Source organism: Myotis nattereri (assembly GCF_964212035.1).
Source record: "Myotis nattereri genome assembly, chromosome: 2".
NCBI lineage: Eukaryota > Metazoa > Chordata > Mammalia > Chiroptera > Vespertilionidae > Myotis > Myotis nattereri.
In genome coordinates this window covers 187815385-187837838 of record NC_138076.1, presented here as the reverse complement: position 1 = coordinate 187837838, position 22454 = coordinate 187815385, and positions in this window count along the sequence as shown.

Below are 22454 nucleotides of genomic sequence, written 5' to 3'. Positions count from 1 at the left end.
ATAAAAAGTAAAATGATAGACACATACTTCTTTTACTTAGGGGGGAGCAGGACAGTTAATAGTCAACAATTAACTCAATAACATTGAGGGGATTTGTGGTCTCCACAGAGCAGTGCCTGGGCTTTGAGGGGTCCAGAAAAAAGGAAAATTACTTTGACATCCCAATGATATGTTATCATAAATGCAAAAAAACAATAGGCTCACTTAAGGTAAAGATTGACCTTTGTCAGGGAAGATACCGGCCTAGGACATGACTACCCACCATAAACTGTTTTTTAGTTTAAAAGTTTTAATTTCAGACCATCCTTTGTGGTTACTTTAGGTCTCTGAGTTTACAAGGCCTCCAGGCAGGCCTTTCCTGAGCTGGTCAGGTTAGCATGTGGTCCCCTTTTGTCTACACATAGTACTCTATCCTACTGGTTTGAAAAATTGATCCATACAAAGGAGAATAATAGCCAACATTAATTGAGCACATACTATGTTTCAGGGACTGTTTATTTTTCAGTTAAAGTTTATATTCAATATTATTTTGTATTAGTTTGATATGTTTAGCATAGTATTTAGACAATCATATACTTAACGAAGTGTTCCCCATGATATTTCCAGAACCCACCTGGGACCATTCACAGTTATTACAATATTATTGACTAGATTCCCTATGCGGTACTTTACATCCCTATAATTATTTTGTAACTACCAATTTGTACTGCTTTATCCTTTACCTTTTTCACTGAGTTTCTCCAACCCCCTCCCCTCTGGCAACCAAAGTCTGTTTTCTGTGTCTATGAGTCTGTTCCTATTTTGTTTGTTTATTTTGTTCTTTAGCTTCCACACATAAATGAAATCATATGGTATTTGTCTTTCTCTGACTGGCTTACTTCACTTAGCATAATACTCTCCAAGTCCATCCATGCTGCCACAAAAGGTAAGATTTCCTTCTCTTTTACAGCCTATTAATATTCCATGGGGTAAATGTACCACAGTTTTTTTTATCTACTCATCTACTAATGGGAATTGGGCTGCTTCTAAATCTTGGTTATGGTAAATAGAACTGCAGTGAATATAGGGTACATATATTCTTTCAAATTAGTGTTTCAGGTTTATTCAGATTCTAGAGGCCCAGTGCACGAAAACTGTGCACTGGTAGATCCCCTAGCAGCTGCCGGCTGCCAGCCAGGTACTCCCTCCCTTCTCCCGGCCACCTGCCACCGCTGCCAGCGGCCAGGGCCTCTCTCCCTTCCCTGGCTGGCCTCGACCTCCTGATTGAACTCCTGGTTGAGGGAAAATTTTGCATACTACACTTTTATTATATAGGATATTCCCAGAAGTGGAATCGCTGGGTCATAAGGCAGTTCTATTTTTAATATTTTGAGTTAACTCTATAATGTTTCCCACAGTGGCTGCACCAATCTGCATTCCCACCAATAGTGCACAAGACTTCCTTTTTCTCCACATCCTTGTTAACACTTGTTTGTTGACCTATTGATGGTAGCCATTCTGACAGGTGTAAAAGGATAACTGATTGTGGTTTTAATTTGTATTTCTCTGATGATTAGTGATGTCAAGCATCTTTTCATATGTCTATTGACTATCTGTATATACTCTTTGGAAAATGTCTATTTAGGTCCTCTGCCCATTTTTTAATTGTGTGTGTGTGTGTGTGTGTGTGTGTGTGTTGAGTTGTATGAGTTCTTTATAAATTTGGGGTATTAACCCCTTATCAATGTGTCATTGGCGAATATCTTTTTTCAGTAGGTTGTCCTTTTACTTTGTTCATGGTTTCCTTTGCAGTGCAAAAACTTTTTAGTTTTATGTGGTACTAGGAGCCCAGTGCACAATTCGAAATTCTGCAGCACCATCCACCCTCAAGTCGCAGGTCCTGCCTTGCTCCCTGGACCCCGCAACAGCCGTGGCCGCTGCCAGTACAGCCCTGCCTCCCTTTCTGGCCCTTGAAGCAGCCCCGGCCACTGCTGATCAGTCCCTCCCCCAGCACAGGTGCGTGGAAGCCCCTGCCACCCTGCCCCTGACACTGTGCGTGCCACCTCCCCCTGTCTGGTAGACCCGTTACAGCGTCCTGGTTAATTAGCATATTTCTCTAATATATATATATATTTCTCTTGTTTCTCTTGCCCAAGGAGATATATCAGAAAAAAATATTGCTAAGAGAAATGTTTGAGATTTTACTGCCTATGTTTTCTTCTAGGAGTTTTATGATTTTGACTCTTACATTTAAGCTTAAATCCATTTTGAGTTTAGCCTTGTATGTGGTGTAGAATGTGATCTAGTATCTTTATTTTTGCATGTATCTGTCTAATTTTCCCAAAACCATTTATTGAGTAGACTATTGATACTCCACTGTATGATTTTGCCTCCTTTGCCATATATTAATTGATCATGTAGGTGGGTTTTATTTCTGCACCCTCTATTCCTGTTCCATTGATCTATATATGTGTCTGTTTTTATGCCAGTTCCATGTTATTTTGATTACTATAGCCTTGTAGTATAGTTTCATATCAGGTAGTCTGATACCTTCAACTTTTCAAGATTGCTATGATTATTCAGGGTCTCTGTGGATTATTTGTTCTAGTCCTGTGAAATATGCTCTTGGTATTTTGATAGAGATTGCATTGAATCTACAGATTGCTTTGGGTAATATGGACATTTTAATTATGTTAATTATTTCTATCCATTTGTGAGCATGGCATATGCTCCCATTTATCAATATCTTCTTCAATTTCTTGCTTTAGTGTTTTCTAATTTTCCAAGTATAGGTCTTTTACCTCCTTGGCTACATTTATTTCTAGATATTTTATTTTATTTTTTGATGCAGTTGCAAATGGGATTGTTTCTTTAGTTGCTCAGAGACTGTTTTAAATAGTTTATTAACAACATTGCATTTTTTCTCAACAAACTTATTGTGTGGGTACTATTTTTAATCTCCATTTCAAAAATAAGGAAAATGAGGTTTAGAACTCACACAATAAAGGGCCCTATTCTTTTATTCAGAGCAACCACCCCTAACCAGTGATATCACCAGGGAAGAAGAAATGATGTAAAAAGGAATTTTCAGCCTTTTTTCACCTATTATAGCACCTGGGAGGTATTTAATAAATGTTGGATAAAGTGAACTAAAGTTTTAAGTTATGTTTTATTAAGTATTTGGTGCATGGAAAGACTGACTAGCACAGGGGAATCTTCAGGGGATAAAGCAGATGATGCTAAGGAATGAAAGGAAACAGAATTAAAAAGCCTCACCAAGTGAAAAATAAACTATGCCTGAGATAGAGTAGGTAACTTTGTGTAAAGAGAAATATTTTGTGATCTATTGCTATGTCTTATCAGATCTTGAATTTCTGAAATAAGTACTAGATATTTAAGTTTATAATGATCATAAAACCCACAGAAAGATTTCCTTATCTCTGAAGTTAATATCTATTTAAAAATTCAAAATATGAATCATATTTAAAAATTATATAATCAGAAAAATTTCAGCAGTAAGTTATCAAAACAAAGCAGGTGATGGGTGAATTACTTTGGGGTGTGTGTGTATGTGTAGAGTTATATTGAATTATTGAATGCTAAAGTATCTTTATTTGTTTGATCCTTTCTTAATATGGGTAAACTGAAAATATATGGGCAACTATTCACTTTACATTTCAAATGTAAACATATTTATTTCACATTTATTGGGCCTTTATTTTGTGCCAGATATTATGTCAGGTTCTAGGATGTCTCCATATTTTGAAGTGAAAACAAATTAAATTCCTTCTAGTTTCAGTCATTTGAATTTTTTTTAATGAACCTTAGAAACACTTAGCTTCACTATTTTTCCCCATTTGGAGAATTTTGATATCTACTTCCTTTAAATTAATAGAAGTTTTTGTCAAATATTTTCTGAATGTTATATGAAATTTGTTGCACCCTCAAGTCATTTGTTTATCATTAAAATTCAGAAGCTGAATCAAAACTATAATATGCTTATATTTTATATTTTTTGAGAAATAGTATGCCTTTATACCTTAGTAATAACCCAAAGATAGCTATATTAGTATATTGCAAAAAAAATTCTGTTCAAGTATAGAAGCCATACCCTCTCAATGGGCTTAACTTGTGGACTAAATTTAAAATAAGTGGGGACATACAAAGATAAACTTACCTAAGGAATATCAGTATTTATTTCTGCAATAAATGTTTTCTTAATCACTACTATTCCTGTAGAGAGAAAGGGCCTAGGAAAAACATTAATCTAATTCAGTATTTTGGAAATACTCTTAATTAACACATGAACTTAGTCACCTCTACTGACTCCTTAATCTACATTCTCTAACTCATAAAGAGCATTATCAGCCTTACAGTGTTTCCAAGATGGAGACCTCAAGCCATTCTCAAGTCCTCTCTCTCTCTGTAACCAATCAAATGTGAAATTCTTTCAGTGTAGCTTCTGAAAACTGGTGATATTCATTTCCTTCTCCACTTCTTCCTTAATTCAAATGCCCACATTCTAACCTGAATGTAATGCTTGGGTCACTAAGAGCTCTCCTCTCTCTGGTCCACTCTGCCCTTCCCTTCAGTCCTCACTGCATCTAAGTGATAAACCTGACATGTCATTTCCTGCATAAAAACCTTTTAAGGTCTATCCAAAGAATCTAAAAAATTCTAAAGACCTAAACTATCTTTTTTATGGAATTCATGTAGAAAAACTCATGGTTTCTGCACGGGTTTTTTTCAGATCTCAGCATTAATAAAAAAAATGATATGGTAATACTAAATATTTTTGCTGCAGATTCTTATTAATGTATACTTACTAAATATTTGCAATTGTTCCAACTATAGTTTTACATTTCTTTCAAAATATATGCAAACATAGCATATATTATATGTTATATATATATACACACACATTATACTATATATACATATATATTTACATTTTTCTTTGTCTTCAAAAACTTGGCAGGATACTTTAAACTTTAGTAGTAATCTAAAGATGGCCATGTTATTAGGTTGCAAAAATGTGGCCTAAATACCCTAGTTTATAATTCAGCAAAGCACTTGGAGGAGGCACAGTAGGAATGATGAATGGTAAAGATGGGATTATTACTCAAGTCTCATTTGTGACAGTTGACTTCCGTGATATTTATCTTACATTTTTCTTTTTGGCTGTGTGTGTGAGTGTAATACACTTTATATATTAGCATTGGTTCATCTATTATTATATTGGCAGCAGGAGATTTTCATTGATTAGTTTCTCTCTATTTGCTTTTTCTTTCTCTAAAACCTTCATGCTGTAATGCAGAAGATTTATTTTCAATGATTTATTAAAATGTAATTCTAAGGTGACTCCTTATCTAGGAAGTAATCTGCAGGCTATCTTTGTTTAAACTTGCAACCTGCTTTGTCAAGGAAAACTGCCTATGAAATTTTCATTATAATAGACAGCTTTTCATAATGAATGAAAAAAAGCTATTATGATTGAAAACAAATTGTTCTGAAACATATTCTTTGAAACAATGCGCTGCTTAATTGTATTTTGGAGAAGGGGGGAGGCAAAGGCAATTCTATTTAATTGGTTACATTTTTCAGTTCTATAAATTAATTTGCACTACCCAATATCACTTAATTTTTCCCTAGGAAAGCTTTTGCTTGCCCTAGCAATATTATAACTGCTAATTCAATTACACTGAAATTGTTTAATAGAAAATATAATTGCTTATTCATACAGAATACCCATTAAAGAAGTGCAAAACCATGAACCCGGGGGTTACTGCATATTAATACTTTGGGAATAAAGATGGGAATGTTGTACAGAGAAGGTGCTGGCTGGTCTTTAATTGTTCATCACCTGCCTTCCAAATAATATGAATGGACCCAAACTAAATGACCACTCATTACAAGTTTCAATTTAGGAGCTTGGCTGGGGTCAGCAGATTGCTTATGCTGATCGCAATGATTTGAAGTTGTGATTACCATAAGCAATTTAAATTTTATTGATCTTCCCTTCTGAAAGTTGTAATTGAGCATAGATGTTGGACCCAGAGCTCTCCAAACTAAATTGTACTCTGAAGCCCTTGCTGGATTCCTGCAAGAATCAATAAGCAGTCAGTCACATTAACAATGAAATAGGTCCATTAACATATGGTGCTATTGGTGAAACTTTATTTAGGAAGGGTGTTAGTTCACTTCATTGTTTTATCAATGAATCTTGGCTGTACAAGGAAAAGTATTGCTTTAATATGTGTAATAAGCTTGTATGAAAATGAAATTATATGTTATAAATATATGGAATATGACTAGGTAGGCAGTTGAGTCCTTATATGAGAGTCATTGTGATTCATATCATCATTTTACTGTAAACAGAGGCTTCGTATGACTGGAATTGCAGCTTGCCTGCTGCAGTGCTTTGCAGTAATTCGGAATTTTTATTTCTCTTTATTAGATACAAGGTTTCCCTCCATCAAGGTTAAGTACATCTTGAAGTCTCCATGTTCAGTGGCAAGTAGTGGCTTGTTAGGGAAGCTATATGAGCTATCCTGGTGAGCCAGAGAGAGAAAGCTGGGAATTCTAACAGAAATCCAAATGGTTCAAACAGTCTGGGATAGCATTTTGCACCCAGAGCACTATAGAACTTTGGTAACAACTCTGGCGTACTTATTATTATCAAAGTATTAAATGCTTAACATGAGAAGAGGCTGCTAGAACTTTATGACAAGCAAGGCCTTGTTATTAGTTACTAGGATGGCATGACCTCCAGGTTGCCTGGTTTCTTATAGTTTCTACTTACAATGATTTGGGTGAAAAACCAAATGTCCACTTTTGCTAGTGTTAGAATTCAATGAAATGGTGAGTGCAAAGCCTATGCCATGTCAATTTTCTGCTGGCAAAATCTGAAATTGAGAGAACTTTAGGAGCAATGTGGTTAGGTGCAGGATTCGAGTTGATGGAGGGCCAGGTGAGTTGAGGTGGGCTCCCCAGAATGTAGACAGATGTGAAGTTTCTAAAGATTGCCTCTTACATACTCCTAACTTCCTTTTAAGATTTCTGTCCCTGCCCTAGCTGGTTTGGCTCAGTGGATAGAGTGTCGCCCTGCCTAGGGTCCCAGGTTCAATTCTCGTCAAGGACACGTACCTCAGTTATGGGCCCCTCCCCTGGTTGGGGCGCATGCAGAAGGCAACCAATCGATGTGTTTCTCTCACAACGATATTTCTCTCTGTCTTTTCCTCTCTCTTCCACTCTCTCTAAAAATCAATGGAAAAATATCCCTGGGTGAGGATTAAAATAAATAAATAAATAAAGATCTCTGTCCCAGCTTCCTATGGCCTCTCTTCTTCAGTGTGACATTTCTACACTGTTGGAGGCTGCTTACGGCTTCCCACGATGGTTTCTAATTCAGGTCAGATTTATTGAGAAAATGTTTCATGTTCTGGATGTTGTGGTTTTAATTATTAGTAACCTCTAGATTAATAATTTCTAACCCATACTCTGTGCTCCATCACTGACAAATAATCTCATAGCCAAATTCAGATGAAATTGTAATGGCTTTGTTTTTTTTTAAGTGTTTCTTAAGTGGATGATTAAAGAAATAAACAAACACTCATCGGGCATTTGTGTTTTAGTAGGTGTTTGGTGATGTAGTCTTTTACCTTTAATAAACTACTTTTAAAAGGTAACTTTTAGGCCCAATAGCTATTAAAGGAGATATTATGAAACAAGAAGCTTTCTGGGTGTCTCTTAAATCTTATAGTATTGGTAATTTTTTGACGCACTTGAACAGTGGAAGAGGTTTAAGAGAAGATTCGGAGGAAGATGTGGGCAAATGGACAAGTGGACACTGGGAAAATGAACAGTAAAGCAAAATAGAAGTGATACAGTCCAAGAAAACAAAAACAAAAAACAATTGGGGTTGCTTTGGGGACAACTGAAATTAAGAGGATAGCAGGCTATTTCAATGAGCGGCCTGGGTTTGAATGTCAGTTTCATCACTTACTGGCTATGTGACTGTGAGCAAGTTACTTAACTGCGGTAAGCTTCATCTGTAAAATGGGTACAAAAATACTACCTAGTTGATAGGTCATGCAGATTACTTAAAAGAATTTATGCAAAAGAACTTTTCATATTTTCTGGCATGTAGTGAGTGCTTAATAGTAATTATCATGAAGTACTTAATGCAATAGAACCACAAAATAACATTTCTCCCATTACAATTTTATTTTTCCCTCTTATATCTATGTAATGCCATAGATAGGAAAGCTTCCATGATTCATCTTACTTCTTTTCCCTGGCTGGTAGCAATGAGAGAGAAGCTTTCTGTTGTTTTTCTTCCTTTAGAAAAGTGTATAGTTTTTGTGGGCTTTTTTGTTTGTTTGTTTTTGCTGAAAGAGTGATTTCTTTCACCCTCATGGTGATATGGTTCCAGGTAATAATATGATTAAATTTTCAAAGCTAGCCTGGTCTGTTTGACCTATGAACCAGGAGGTCACAGTTCGATTCCAAGTCAGGACACATACCTGGGTTGTGGGCTCATTCCCCAGTGTGGGGTGTGCAGGAGGCAGCCAATCAATGATTTGCTCTCATCATTGATGTTTCTCTCTCTCTCCTCCTCTCTGAAGTCAATAAAAATATATTTAAAAAATCAAATCTAACACTCCAAAATAATAAGTAAGCAAGGGCTGTGTGTATTTTGCTAAAGGGCAAGTATAATGCTCAACCAACAAGCTATCAATTGTTGAAATTACATCAGAGAATAAGGTAAAGAACCATGTAGTATTCCCTGGATTCCTACACAAAGGTACTCATTAGTATTACTATGACAACCTCAACATGTCAGAGCCTTAACATGACAGGTATGTGTTTTCTGATCAAGTGACAATCAGCCCAATATTCCTAATTATTAGGAGGCTTTATGTGATGTCTCTGACATGGAGGATCCTTCCATCTCAGGTCCTCTCCATGCCTTAGAGCTTCGCCATCCTCTGCATGATGTAACTAAGGAAGTTATTAGACAACCTCACGAATATAGACAGGGAAGTTCTCCAAGAGAAGGTCCTTTCGATTTCCATCTGACTGCTTTCTCTGAGCCAGTGCCTCATTTTGCCCTGTGTGCATGTTTACCTGGTCAGCAGTGCTGTGTGTTACAGACACCTGGAACAACAAACTAGAAATACTGCACTGCTGCAACAGCAGAGCCTCTCAGCAGAGGTGTGTGTGTGTGTGTGTGTGTGTGTGTGTGTGTGTGTGTGTGTGACCAGCCTGTTCTCTTGTATGCTACCAGTAGATGGGAGACTGGAAGCTGTCCTTATTGACTTTAAATTTGGATGACTGCAAGGTGAAGGATGGCGGGATGATGTGTGCTTGGACAGGAAGAAAAGCTCCACCGACCAGTAGGAGATTGTTTGTAAGTGGAGTCCTTTTGAACTCAAAACAGTTATTAAAAGCAAGGAGAAGAATATAAAACTGTTTATTCAATGTATTGTGAAGCAGCTCTATCTTGTAGAAAAGCATAACTAGCTAGATTCAACTTTACCCACATCTTGTATTTTCAGGGCTGTTTCACTGGTTAACATTTAAATGAATTGGAGCTATTATCACATAAAGTATAGTGAACTTTGTTCCCAATAATTGTATATCTCCCTACCCTTCAACCTTCACCCTTTCAGCCTCTCTTTCGTATTCTTTGGTTTTATGTGGTTTCTCAGTTAATACATAACTCATAGCTCTTATTTTTCTTGTGTTTTTAACTATTTAGGTCTCCGGATATAAGGGTAAAAATTAATTTTCGTGGAAATATTTGTGTGTATTTAAAGAGTCAGTTACTTTTACATTCAAATAATTACCTGTGTAATAAACTAATTAGCCAGTGATTTCATTTTTAAAAAAGACACACAGAATTCCTGATTTCTGGCCCCATTTATTGTCAAGTAATCACGTGGCCATACTGAACCTCAAAAGAGGCTGGCCACTGTAGTGTAATTTTATAGCCTGGAACAAAAAGAATTTATGAATGGTTTAGGGAAGTGGTTGGCAAAGTCATTAGTCAACAGAGCCAAATATTAACAGTACAATGATTGAAATTTCTTTTGAGAGCTAAATTTTTTAAACTTAAACTCTATAGGTAGGTACATTATTATTAATTTAATTAGGGTACTCCTAAGGCTTAGGAAGAGCCACACTCAAGGGGCCAAAGAGCCGCATGTGGCTCGCGAGCCACAGTTTTCCGACCACGGGTCTAGGGTCTTTGCTTCAGCATCCCTCACACAGAACCCTGAATTTTTTAAACAGCTAAGTTATAAATCGCTTCTTGGCCTTTTGGCTAAGATCAAGTGTAGTAAACAGCTAAGTTATACATAATGATTCTGATGAAAAGTGAAATATTTACTGTATGTAATTGAATTTCTTTTTGCATTTTTCCAGTTTTATTGAGGTATCATTGACATAAAACACTGTATAAGTTTAAGGTGTATAGCATATGATTTGACTTGTAATTGGGCTTAGAATTGTTTTATATAGAGTGCCACTATTGAAACTTGGCCATGACAAAGAGGCTAATAGAGCTACTTTTGTCATCTAGTCTTAAATTCATAAACCTTGATTTAAGAAAGGCTTTGATACCACACTGAATAAAAAAAAATTGCTCTTTTGAGGTCATTAAATATGAACCACTTGAATGAAAGAAGAATGAATGGTCTAGGATAGCTAAAGCAGAGGATATTGTTTTTTATATTAGCCTAGGAGAGAATGAGCTTCTACAGAAAATTCCAAGAATCTCAATTAGATTTATTTTCCCTCTAGATGGAAACTGGTAGCAAATATAAAGGAGGAGTTCAATAATTAATTCTCTATTTTTCTTTCTCTTAACATAACTTCTCTTATGCGTCAGGCACTAAAAAGCATGCCCACCCTGAAATCTTGAATATTGAACATTTTTAAACTTCCTCCTTTTTTTCTAAAGATTTTACATTTCCCACAATTTTAAAGCACTGATAACTATCACCACTTTCCTGCCCCCCCCCGCCCCGCCCCCCCCCCCCCCCCCCGCCAAGAATCCCAGTTCTATGCAACTTGTAAAAGGCAGTCTGATCCTGAGACATCATGTGGGTGGGCAGATGGCCTTGATAAATGCCTATTTCTGCTATTAAAATAAAATGACAGAAAACACCACAGAGAGGGTTCTTTTATTTGAAAGAAAAAAAAAAAACTGGGGTTTGTCATATGATATGAAATACAAATCTAAGGGCTTTTGGCAGCCACCCACCACCTCATGTAGTGTGATTATCAGTAGAAGGGAAATGTAACATCCACTTTCAAGACTCTGTGAAAGACGCATTGTGTGAAAGGCAAGACAGTGCTTCCTGCCCTACTACTTACATGTGCAGCAATTTATTATACAAAAATGCAGAGAACAATTCAGACAACTTTTGAGTACTTATTGAAGTTGCTGGGCAAAAAATATTTTTCTCCATGCTACATTAGCATTTTCTGACTTAGAATAGCTGATCTTTTTGAATTGGGTTACATGAACCATCACATCCAATATGTAAGTTTAATATGTATGTTTAAATATTTTTCCCTTTGAAATGGAACTATAATTCATATTATATCCAGTACCTTCTGAATAAAATAAAAACAGTTAAGTTGCAATCTTTTGTTTTCCCCGGACATCTTAGAATTCTAAGAACCTACAAGCTTAATGTTAAGAGGGTTGGAGATGTTTTTAATAGTCAAGGGTGTCATTTATTTCACTTTTAAGAAGTTCTTAGATTTTATTAATAATTTCATATGCCATAATCATTCACCCCGAACATTTGATATTATGTTTCAAATACTGTTCTCTACTTAATTTTTTTCTATAAACACTTTTATTGAGCATTCACCAGGCAGAAAACTACCATTTTGAGAGCTCTGGAATATTCTACTTTCATTTATTAATAATTTCCAAACAGAATGTCTGCTTCAGACATTAGTTTCTGAAATAGAATTGAATCTTAATTAGTTTAAGAGAAACTCCTACGTAAGTAGTCTTAGAGAAAATGCACTCATTTTCCCCTCTAATATATCCTCTTGTTGTTTGACTGTGATGAGAATGGTCTTTTAAAAGAGGCCTCAGGTGTGAAACCAACTGTTCAAGCTCATTGTCAGCTGCTGGTTTCTAGAGTATTAATTCAAAATTAGTGAAAATATAAGACTATGTCTACATTGGCCAACTCTATTGCAAAATTGAGCAATTTTCAGTGAGGGTGCAGCATCCTCAACAATGCCCTTGAGGAAGATTCAGAAGCTCATCCTATTTCCATCTGCTTCCATCATTAAGGAATGCAGCTGATTCAGACTCACTAACAATAAGAACGAATGCTGCTGAACTAAAAGGTGAGGATAAGCATAATATTTATGTTGAAATTAATAAAAATAAGCATCTTCTTGTTCAATGTACATACATGTATGAATATGCATAGGAAGATACATAATTTTATATATGTACTTTTTAAAAGATATAAATTAATTTTTTATAGTTTGAAGGCTGAAATGACTTTATTCATATTGGGCCCTTATTTCCATGAACTGGCTGTTGCCTCTCCTCCAGTCTTCCAATCGGGAAATCAACACTGAATGTTAGTATCACCTCTTCTGCACCACTCACTTAGCACCTATGATATGTTACATTATTAGTAACATTATCATTAATATTATTATTGGTGGCATTCGGTGTATATACTATTGACCCTTGAGCAATGCATAGGTTAGTGCCATTGACTCCCAGTGCACTTGAAAATCCTCAATTAACTTTTGACTCCCCCAAAACTACTGTTGACCAGAAGCCTTACCAATAACACAAATAGTCATATTTTGCATATTATATGTATTATATAGTATATTCTTACAGTAATCTGGAGAAAAAATATTAAGAAACTCATGAGGAAGACAAAATATATGTACAGTATTTATTGAAAAAATCCATATATAGCTGGACACATGGGGTTCAAACCTGTATTCTTCAAGGGTCAAATGTAGTTTATTTCTCTAAAAATATCAAAAGTTCCTTGATAATATAAATTTGTATATATTTAAATTTTCTTGTGGGGCGCAGTATAGTGCTGTATACAAAAATAGACACTCAGGAAGTATTTGTTGAAAAATAGATTAACCAAAAGCATTACTTTCTAAACCATTTATTAAATGCTGAAGGTGCAGGCTACTAATTTCCCAGAATCTATTCACCCCTTTTTTCTTGCAGGAACAAAATCCCGATCCCCACCCTCTGGGTTTAGCAGGGCCCACAGCTATCTAGCTAGGGACTGTATTTCTCAGCCTCCTAGCAGCTAGATAATAGGTTCAATGTTTAGGTCATTTCTTTAACAATAACACTGCTTGGTTAGCTCCTTCTTTCACTTTTTTGGGAGTGGTGGTGTCCCTTCTTCACCCATGTTAGCTGAGCAATGTTTAGGGGATGGTAGAAAGATAAGGCAGAAGGAATCTAGACAAAGCAAAGCTATTTATGTATTCTGAAACTCTCACCTATCTCTGTACTGTTAAGTTGGAAGAGATACAGAGTTCATTTTTATTTCAGTAATTGTATTTTGGGGTATCTTTGTTACTGCAGCTTCACTACACTTGAACTTACATAAATGCATAATGCTCTTTTCCACAAGTACCATTATAGAATTTCATGGACCAATACATTGTCCTCTAGTAGGACTATAATAATCTGAAAAGGCAGCTGGGCCTGACTGTGAGAGCATTTTGTGGCCTATTGAAGAGCAGAGAATACTTTATTGAGTATACCTGTTCTCCAGTAAAATATGCATAAAATGCTGAAGCATTTCTTGTAAGAGGCACTATGTACTCAGGGGAAGTCAAAATTGCACAGGTTATCAGAGTAAGTTGCCCTTTGTTGATTGTGCAATCTATGACTCTGCCCCAAATACATCCTACAGGAATTTTCTAAACTATGTTTTTATTGATTTCAGAGAGGAAGGGAGAGAAAGAGAGAGATAGAAACATCAAAAATGGAAGAGAACCATGGATCAGCTACTACCTGCACACCCTCTACTGGGAATGGAGCCCGCAAGCGGGGGCGGGGGGGGGGGGGGTTGGGCATATGCCCTGCTATGACTTCCTGGTTCATAGGTCGACACTCAACCACTAAGGCACACTGGTTGGGCAACATGAATTTTTTAAAGCTTTGTAAAGAACTAAAAATAAAGCTGAAGATTAGCTTTGGATAATTAAATTATTTTTAAAGGCTTCTATGTCTTCACAAAATAGTGTAAACAAATTGAGGAAAGAGGTTTTGTTCATATTTCTGCATATACAGAAGTCATATTTCTGTACATAGTAAAATATTGAACTCATCTTTGGGGCTCAATTAAATTTTATTGAATTGATTGTTCAGAACATAAAAGTTCAAGAATATAGAGATTTTTCTAGTTTCTTTGACTAATAATTAGAATGTTTCACTATAGTTTACTAATCTAAATATTATTTTTCCAGAATTGGCCATTGTTCTATATTGTTTGTACTAGAAAAAAAATTTGTGTTAGTTTTCTAAATACAAAAAGTCAAGTGATTGCTAGAGTTATTTGGGCTTATAGCTGTCCTTCACTTGATATTTCCAAAAAAACCTGCTAAAAACTATCCTGAATCAAGAAAGACAGATTGATTTCTGATCAGTGTTAATGTATTAATGAAAAATAAAAGTCTCCACCTGGCAAATAAGTCACATTTGCTTTTTTTGAGCAAAAATTTAGATGCCACAATAATAAAATTATTCTCCACCATTCATACGAAGCTTTCAAGAGAAGGAGGGAGGGCTTTCCCATTGGAAAGTTGATGAATTTTGCTTGTGTAAACAGAAGTGCCTGTAACAATTGTTTGTTTCAGGAAGTCACTCTATTTCTATTGTGTTGATTCTCAGAATAAAACAGTCTTGGATAGATAACTTTTCTGACTTATACTGATATACATAATGATTAAGAGTATAAATGACTCATCTATTGCATAGTTTGAATAAAAAGGGGGGGGGAGGAAGAACTAACACCTATTCTTCTAAAAATAAAATAAAATAAAATACACACATTATAATATAGTCCTTGGAAGATTTTTCACAATCATTTCTAGAAAAAGTGGCTTGTGACTTTTTTTAATTATCTGAAGAATAATATCATACTTCAATAATGGAATAAAAAAAGGATGAACCACTTAAGAGTTAACTATTTTTTTCTGAATTAAAGTTATACATTAAGGTGCTTAGTTTTTGAGATCATTAAAAATAAAATCTCTTCCAAGTTCCCTTTATTTGAGAGCATTTCTAAACTAAAAACAATTAAGTTTTTGAGATCCATTTAATTTTTACTTCTTTTAAGTACCAGCATAAACATCTGCCATCTGGCATAGAAATTACCTCATATGGCAGGAGGAGAGATGAGATTTATTTAAAAGTTCTTTGTCTTTGATACTTTCCCCTGCTGCATTTTCCAAGAGTGTAATTTGAACCTGACTGTATTTAAATAACCATTTATCGCCATAATGGAAGAGCCGACTTAAAAATACATAACTGCTGTCATTCCAGGAGACTGTATTAAGGAAACATAGAATTTGCCATTCTAGATCAGACCATTTGTCTGTCCTGTCTAACACTTGCCTCTGGCAGTGGCCAATATTGAAGACAATGGAGAATAGCAGAAATATGCAACATGAGCACAAACCATTTTTTAGGAGAATAATTATTTTCTCAGTTGGTAATCTTACATTACTGGATATTAGAATTGAATCACCCCCACCTGTTTATCTTATTAATATTTTTGTCAATCAATAAGCTAACCAGTTCTGTTAAAATTATTTTACTGAATTATACTTAAATCTATGATATTTCTATATGTGAAATAATCACATGGGGATAACATGCTGTTGTTTAATGCTGTGATTTTTTTATGTATGAGAAAAATGCAGGAAAATTTAGGCTGCACAGCAAAAAGAAAATAATGCTTGTAGTTCAAAATCAAGATAAAAATGTATTCACTACAAAAGTTCAGCTTCCAGGTCTAGAAGACAATCTAAGACTATCTAATATTATACTAAATTTACTATTGATGGTAGCAGAATAATCCTATTCTGAGTGATTAATGGGTTGACCAGAAATGTAAGCCTATAAATTTTATCTTCCATGACAAGTCACCAATGTTGTTAAAACATAATATTACAGAGACAAATTTAATTCTTGATTTGTCTCTGAAGTTACAGGTAGATGCATTGAACAGAATACTTGTTCAAACACAGGCACACACACACACACACAAACATACAACACACATCTCTTCAACGTGCAAGTCTTATCACACTTCCTGGTGTTCCCCAAGCCCATCATTTGCCTTCACCTTGTTCTCTGCTAATCACTTCCTTACCTCTCCGGAAGTGAATAAATATAAACAACTTTTCTCGGAAATTACATAAATTATGCAAACTATAAAACTCATGATCCTTCAAGGAATTATGAGTGCATATAATGTGTGTACTCTGTCAGCCAACTTCTCACCTGGCCCATAAAAATTGGTTATGAAAGAGCTTTTCTCTTATCTCCATCACAATCAGCAAAAAAGATTGAGGGTCAGAATGAATCTTGGTTAATGATCAGAACTGCCAAAACTACAAGTGCCAGTAATAATATGACCACCTGTTTAGAACAAGATCTTCTCAATGTTCAGAAATCAAGAGTTTGAAATAACTTGGGTAAACCCCTGCAACCTGGTAACTGGGCTGAGCTGGAGAGTGGCTGGGTCACATGACATTTCCACCCTCCAGAGTGTGGGCATGTCAGCTGCTAATTTAATAAACTCCTGAAATGGCTACCGTCTTTGGAGATAGTATTCGTATTGGGGACTAATGAAATCACACATAGCCATGGATAACTAAAGACATCCTAAAGGAGATGCTTAGGTAGTGAATGAATTTTAAAAGTGCCCTTTAACTAGGGAAGCATTTGAAAATAGTTTATTTCAGTTGGCTTTACACTAAACTGGCAGCAAAAGGAGAGGCAAAAAAACAACAAAACAAAACAAACAAACCAAAATAAAACTCTTTCCTTCCTAAGTGATGGAATGTTTACTTTGAGCCACACTCCAGACGCATCTGGAAATCCTTGCGTGAGTTTCTTAGCTCCTTGAATTTTGTAGGTTAGTCTCATGGAGGCCAAAAGAACTTTCTTAGAGCAAATACTTCTTCCAGCTAAAATCAATCTCTTCCTTTTACAATGAGCATTTCTAATCAGAAATAAATGTTGCCAAGACTCCATCCATAATTCTATCCTCCATTGACTGTAAATGTAAACACCATGATATCCCTGTGTAAACCCAGTAAACATCCACTCATCCTCCCCACCTTGCTTGCTGCAGCTGCTCAAAATTTTCTTTCTATTTTACCATTTCATGCCCAATAACCAGAAGACAAAGTGTCATTAAGGTGACAGGACATGCAAAAGTGTCTTTGTAGCTCCAGATGAAGAACTAGAGGGAAAATTTCCAATTTTAGATTTCCTGAGAGGGGAAGGTGTATTATCAGCTGTCATCTACCCTGTTAATTCTGAACCAGTAGAATCACATATTTAAAAAGTTTGCCCTTGTTGGATTTTATTCAAAATTGCTAAGGCTCTTAGATATCAACACCAAAACAGACTTTCAAAATGACTCTTCCCCCAAAGCTGAATACATATCTCCAGATTCTCTCAAATTAAGCTTGATAATGAATATTACCTTAGGCCAGATGACTGGCCTGATTCCCCATTGTCATTGCTTGTCTTACTGAACGTGTACTCCCTCTGTCCCCTTTCTCTCTTTGTCCTTACTCTACTGCCACTGTGATTGCTTGTTCACTCCTGAAGAAAAAATAAATTGTTATCTTCACGTCATTTTTGAATCAGAGTAGTAATAGTAATAATAATATCCAAATTCAGGGAAGATGTATTTGATTCAGAAGCCTGTGTATTTGTGCATGTTGTGAAAGGTGTACTAAGAAGGTATTAATCTTATTTTCTCCTCTCATTTTACATGAAAGCTGTCATTATTGGGATAAGAGTAAAATGAACATAAGTATGATAAATGATATGCGCACATGGGAGTCAATATACCACTCGGGGAGAGCATTGCTAATCAGCCCGTGCAGTAGGCTAATGCACCATGTGAGCCGGCACCTCAGAGAGACTCTAAATTTGTAACTCAGGGAAGCTTGGCATTTAACTTGAGCTGCTTTTGGCTTAAGGTGAAACAAAGGGTACAGTCGTGTTCCATTTGTGGATTACAGTAGCAAATCATGTTTCAGAAGGTGCCTTTGCAAGACCATGTAAAACACAAAGCTAATTCTATATCCTCAGCAAGCCTAGCACATCCAGCTGTTTAATGAATGTTAAATAATGTTAATAAAAGTGGATGAGAGAGTACCACACCCATTTTCTTTCCCTAAATGAACGGTGAAAAGGAACAGTGAAAAAAATCAATTAGTTCTCAGTTTGAAGCTGTGCCTTATCTATTAAAGTTGATGCACATGATTTTAAAAATGCAAGGGCTGGGGTCCCTATGCTATTGGGGGATCTGCCATCTTTTAAAATATACTTTTTAAACTTGATACTTAATTATTCATAGATAAATGAATCCCAGTGCTTTTGATAATCTCAAGATCTTTTACATAGCTCTGGTGTTAAAAGCAATGCCATTTCCGTTTTTCTTATTCCAGTTATCCAAGAAGCTGGAAGAGTAGGAAGTTTATGGTTTTACTATTCCAACTAAAAGCATTTCTTATGCCCCTAAGAGAAGAGGGGAATAGATAGCAATTGAACTAAATAGAAATATGGCTTGCTGAATTGGGCTTATGTTCTTTAAGTGGAGTATGGGAAGTAGCCATTCTATTGCTGATTCTTGAGACTAAGAGTAATGCTTATTGACATCAGTCACCTTGGCTCTCACTTCTGGTATTTCAGAAGTGCCTCCGTTGCACTCCCTTTCCAGGTGGCTGATGAATTAATTAGTATTTACAGACCATCAACTATGTGCCTGATTCATTGTTGGGTACCTAGAGAGCCACAAGTAAAATGATACAGTAAAACAGAAAACCCATAATAATCTAGAAAACACCACTTTCTGTCTGAAAGTTCAGGAAAGAATTGGAAAGGGGGTGGTGGTGGTGGTGGTGGGAACCAACAAAAAGACAAAATAAAACAAAAACCCATGGCTAGAAAGAGGAATTAGATTCCTCAGATGCCATTTAATGTCTACCACCATGTGCCCCCACTCTCACATCCCCGCTCCAAATCCAGTGAGGCCTTGGTAGCATATGAGCAACTGGAGAAGAATAACCAAAAGAGGAAAGGGAAGCAACCATAGAGAATGCAGCCATAGAGAATGAGGTGATGTGATGAGGGCACAAATAAAAAGACTCCTCATGTCATTGCACATTGTCATCCAGTTGACAGACATCAACGATGTTAAGCATGGTTAGGAGGCCAGCCGTGGCTGGGAGGTAGTGGCCACCTTCATTTATCATCAGCTAAATCAATATATGTTCTGTTATTTAAATATATTAATATCAGTATATAAACACAGTTCTTGGTGTATATATTGACTATTCCCATGAATATTCAGAAAGGACAATACATCGGCATGGTCAGACACAACAGCCTTCTCTCAGCAATCATCTAGCCTCACTCTCAACTGTATTTCTGGCCCCATGTGAGTAGTGAGTAAACAAAGGTGACTAAGGCGTGGTTCCTGCCCTCAAAGAGGACAAAATAACCCGCACGCTCTTTTGAAATGTGCTAATATTGTTACTACACCAGTCATTGTCATGGTTGGTTAAACATATTGGTTAAATATAGTCATTTTGTTGGTTAAGCCAACAAAAGTTGAGCTTCCTTAGTCAGTGGATAATTTTTATATGGGTGGCATCTGAGGGAAGGATTTCAGTACATTGAAGAGACAAAGAGCATCCAAGATAAATGGAATTGAGAAAATGAGGGGGGAAATCTAGTTTTTGGAAGATAGAATAGTACCTGCCTGACCTGACAAGGAGTCAAGGACACTTACTGAAATTAAGTGAGAGAAAGGGGGATTTCTGCTTTGCTTATAGTGTAAAGTCTTTGGAAAGAGACTTGGCTAGGAAGTCAGGAGATCGGGTTTCATTTTGTAATCTTGAGCCAATCAGTTTTAAACTATCTATGTTTTAATTCTATTCACAGACACATTTTTCGATCATGTAACGCACATTCTAGACTGAATGAGAACACAAAGCAAATTACTTTGAACTCTTGAAAGAAACTATTCAAGTTTAAGAAATTGTTTTAAGATTTTGTATTCATTCACTTTTTAAAAAATCTTTATTGTTGAGGTTATTACAGATATCCCTCTTATTTTCCCCCATTGCCTCCCTCCATTGGTTCCCGCCCCACCCCAGGCCTTTGCCACCCTATTGTCTGTGTCCATAGGTAATGCATATATGCATATAAGATCTTGGTTTAATCTCTTCTCACCCCTCCCCCCTTCTCTCTGAGAATCCTCAGTCTGTTCCATTTCCATGCCTCTGATTCTATTTTATTCACCAGTTTATTCTGTTCATAGATTTCTTATTCATTTATTTTGATTTTTAGATTCAATTGTTGATAGGTATGTATTTGTTGCCATTTTGTTGTTCATATTTTTTATCTTTTTCTTCTTCTTCCTCTTCTTAAAAGAATACCCTTCAACATCCTATCTAATAATAGACAAACATGGTAATTGACCATACCTTTGCTACGCCTCCCATTGGCTACTCAGCATGATATGCAAATTAACCACCAACCAAGATGGCGGTTAATTTGCATACATAGGCTCCAAGCGATGGAGTGAAACCTGACAGACCAGGGCCGGCGGAGCAGCGAAACCTGACGTTTCTGGGGCCGGCTCTGGCCAGAACTTGGCCAGAGCAAAGGCCTGGGCCCCAGGTGCCAGAGGCAAACCTGTGCCAGCCACCAGGGGAAAGGAAGGCCTATTGCACAAATTTCTTCGTGCAACAGGCCTCTAGTCCTATATAATAAAAGCTTAATATGCTAAGTGTCCAGTCCTCTGGTTGTCCATTCAATCAATCAAAATGTAATATGCTAATGATATGCTAAGGCCACTCAACAGCTCGCTATGATGTGCACTGACCATCAGGGGGCAGATGCTTCGACCGGTAGGTTAGCTTGCTTTTTGGGTCCGGCTGATTGGGACTGAGAGAGGTGGCCTGTACACACCCTGGAGCCCTCCTGCGGTCCCTCCCCAGCTGGCCACCTCCAACATCCCTCCCCAGCCTTGATCGTGCACCAGTGGTATCTCTTGACCTGGCCTGCACCCTCTAGCAATCCAGGACCCCTTGGGAGATGTCGGAAAGCCCGTTTCAGCCTGATCCTGCAGGCCAGGCTGAGGGACCCCACTGGGGCACAAATTCATGCACCTGGTCTCTAGTTTCTGCTTTTGTGGTGATAATACTGTTTTTTTGGTGATGAACTCCTTTAGCTTTTTCTTGTCTGTGAAGCTCTTTATGTGACCTTCAATTCTAAATGATAGCTTTGTTGGGTAATCTTGGTTGTAGGTCCTTGCTATTCATCATTTTGAATATTCCTTGGCAGTCCATTCTGGCCTACATAGTTCTGATGCTCAAAATCCTCTACTATACTGTTGAATCCTGTATATTATTCTTTATTTCAGTCACTGTGTGCCGAATTTCTGACTGAGTTTGTTTATTCTTTCTGTGTAATACAAATTGATCTTTTCCTACCTTGAATTTTAGCATTTTCAAAAGAGGTTAACACATAGAGACAAGTTTCTTTCAAGTATATGTTTTAGGGTAATTTTATTTTTACACAAGCTTACTATCTTATTTTTCTATTACTCAATAGCATTTGAACATGCAGTATTTGTCTTTCTATGTCTGGCTTATTTCACTTATCAGAATGTCCTGCAAGTTCATCCATGTTGTTGAAAAATGGCTGGATTTCCTTTATACTTTATTTTTTAGAGCAGTTTTAAGTTCTCAGCAAAATTAAGCAGAAAGCACAGAGATTTTCCATATGTTCCTGTCTCATAACATTTTTAAGCACCTTTGGGCCTCCACAATTATATTTAAAGAAATAAGTGTCACAAAATGGATAATTAACTAAATGTAGTTAATTAGTAATTAATTAACTACAAGTTCTTCTGAAACTTGTAGAAGAGAACCTAAAAGTAAATCTTTGTTGCTTTAGGGTAAATAAATATCCCTTGGATAGGACAAGAAAAATCACAAGCTATAAAAGAAAACAAATTGATAACATATTTCATTAAAATTAAAATATTTTTTTGAAAGACACATTTTAAAAAATCAAAACATAAGCCAGAGACTGAGAAAAATATTTATAAAACACATTTGGTGAAAACCTTATACACAAAATAACAAAGAACTCTTGAGTCAGTAATAAAAGGACAAGT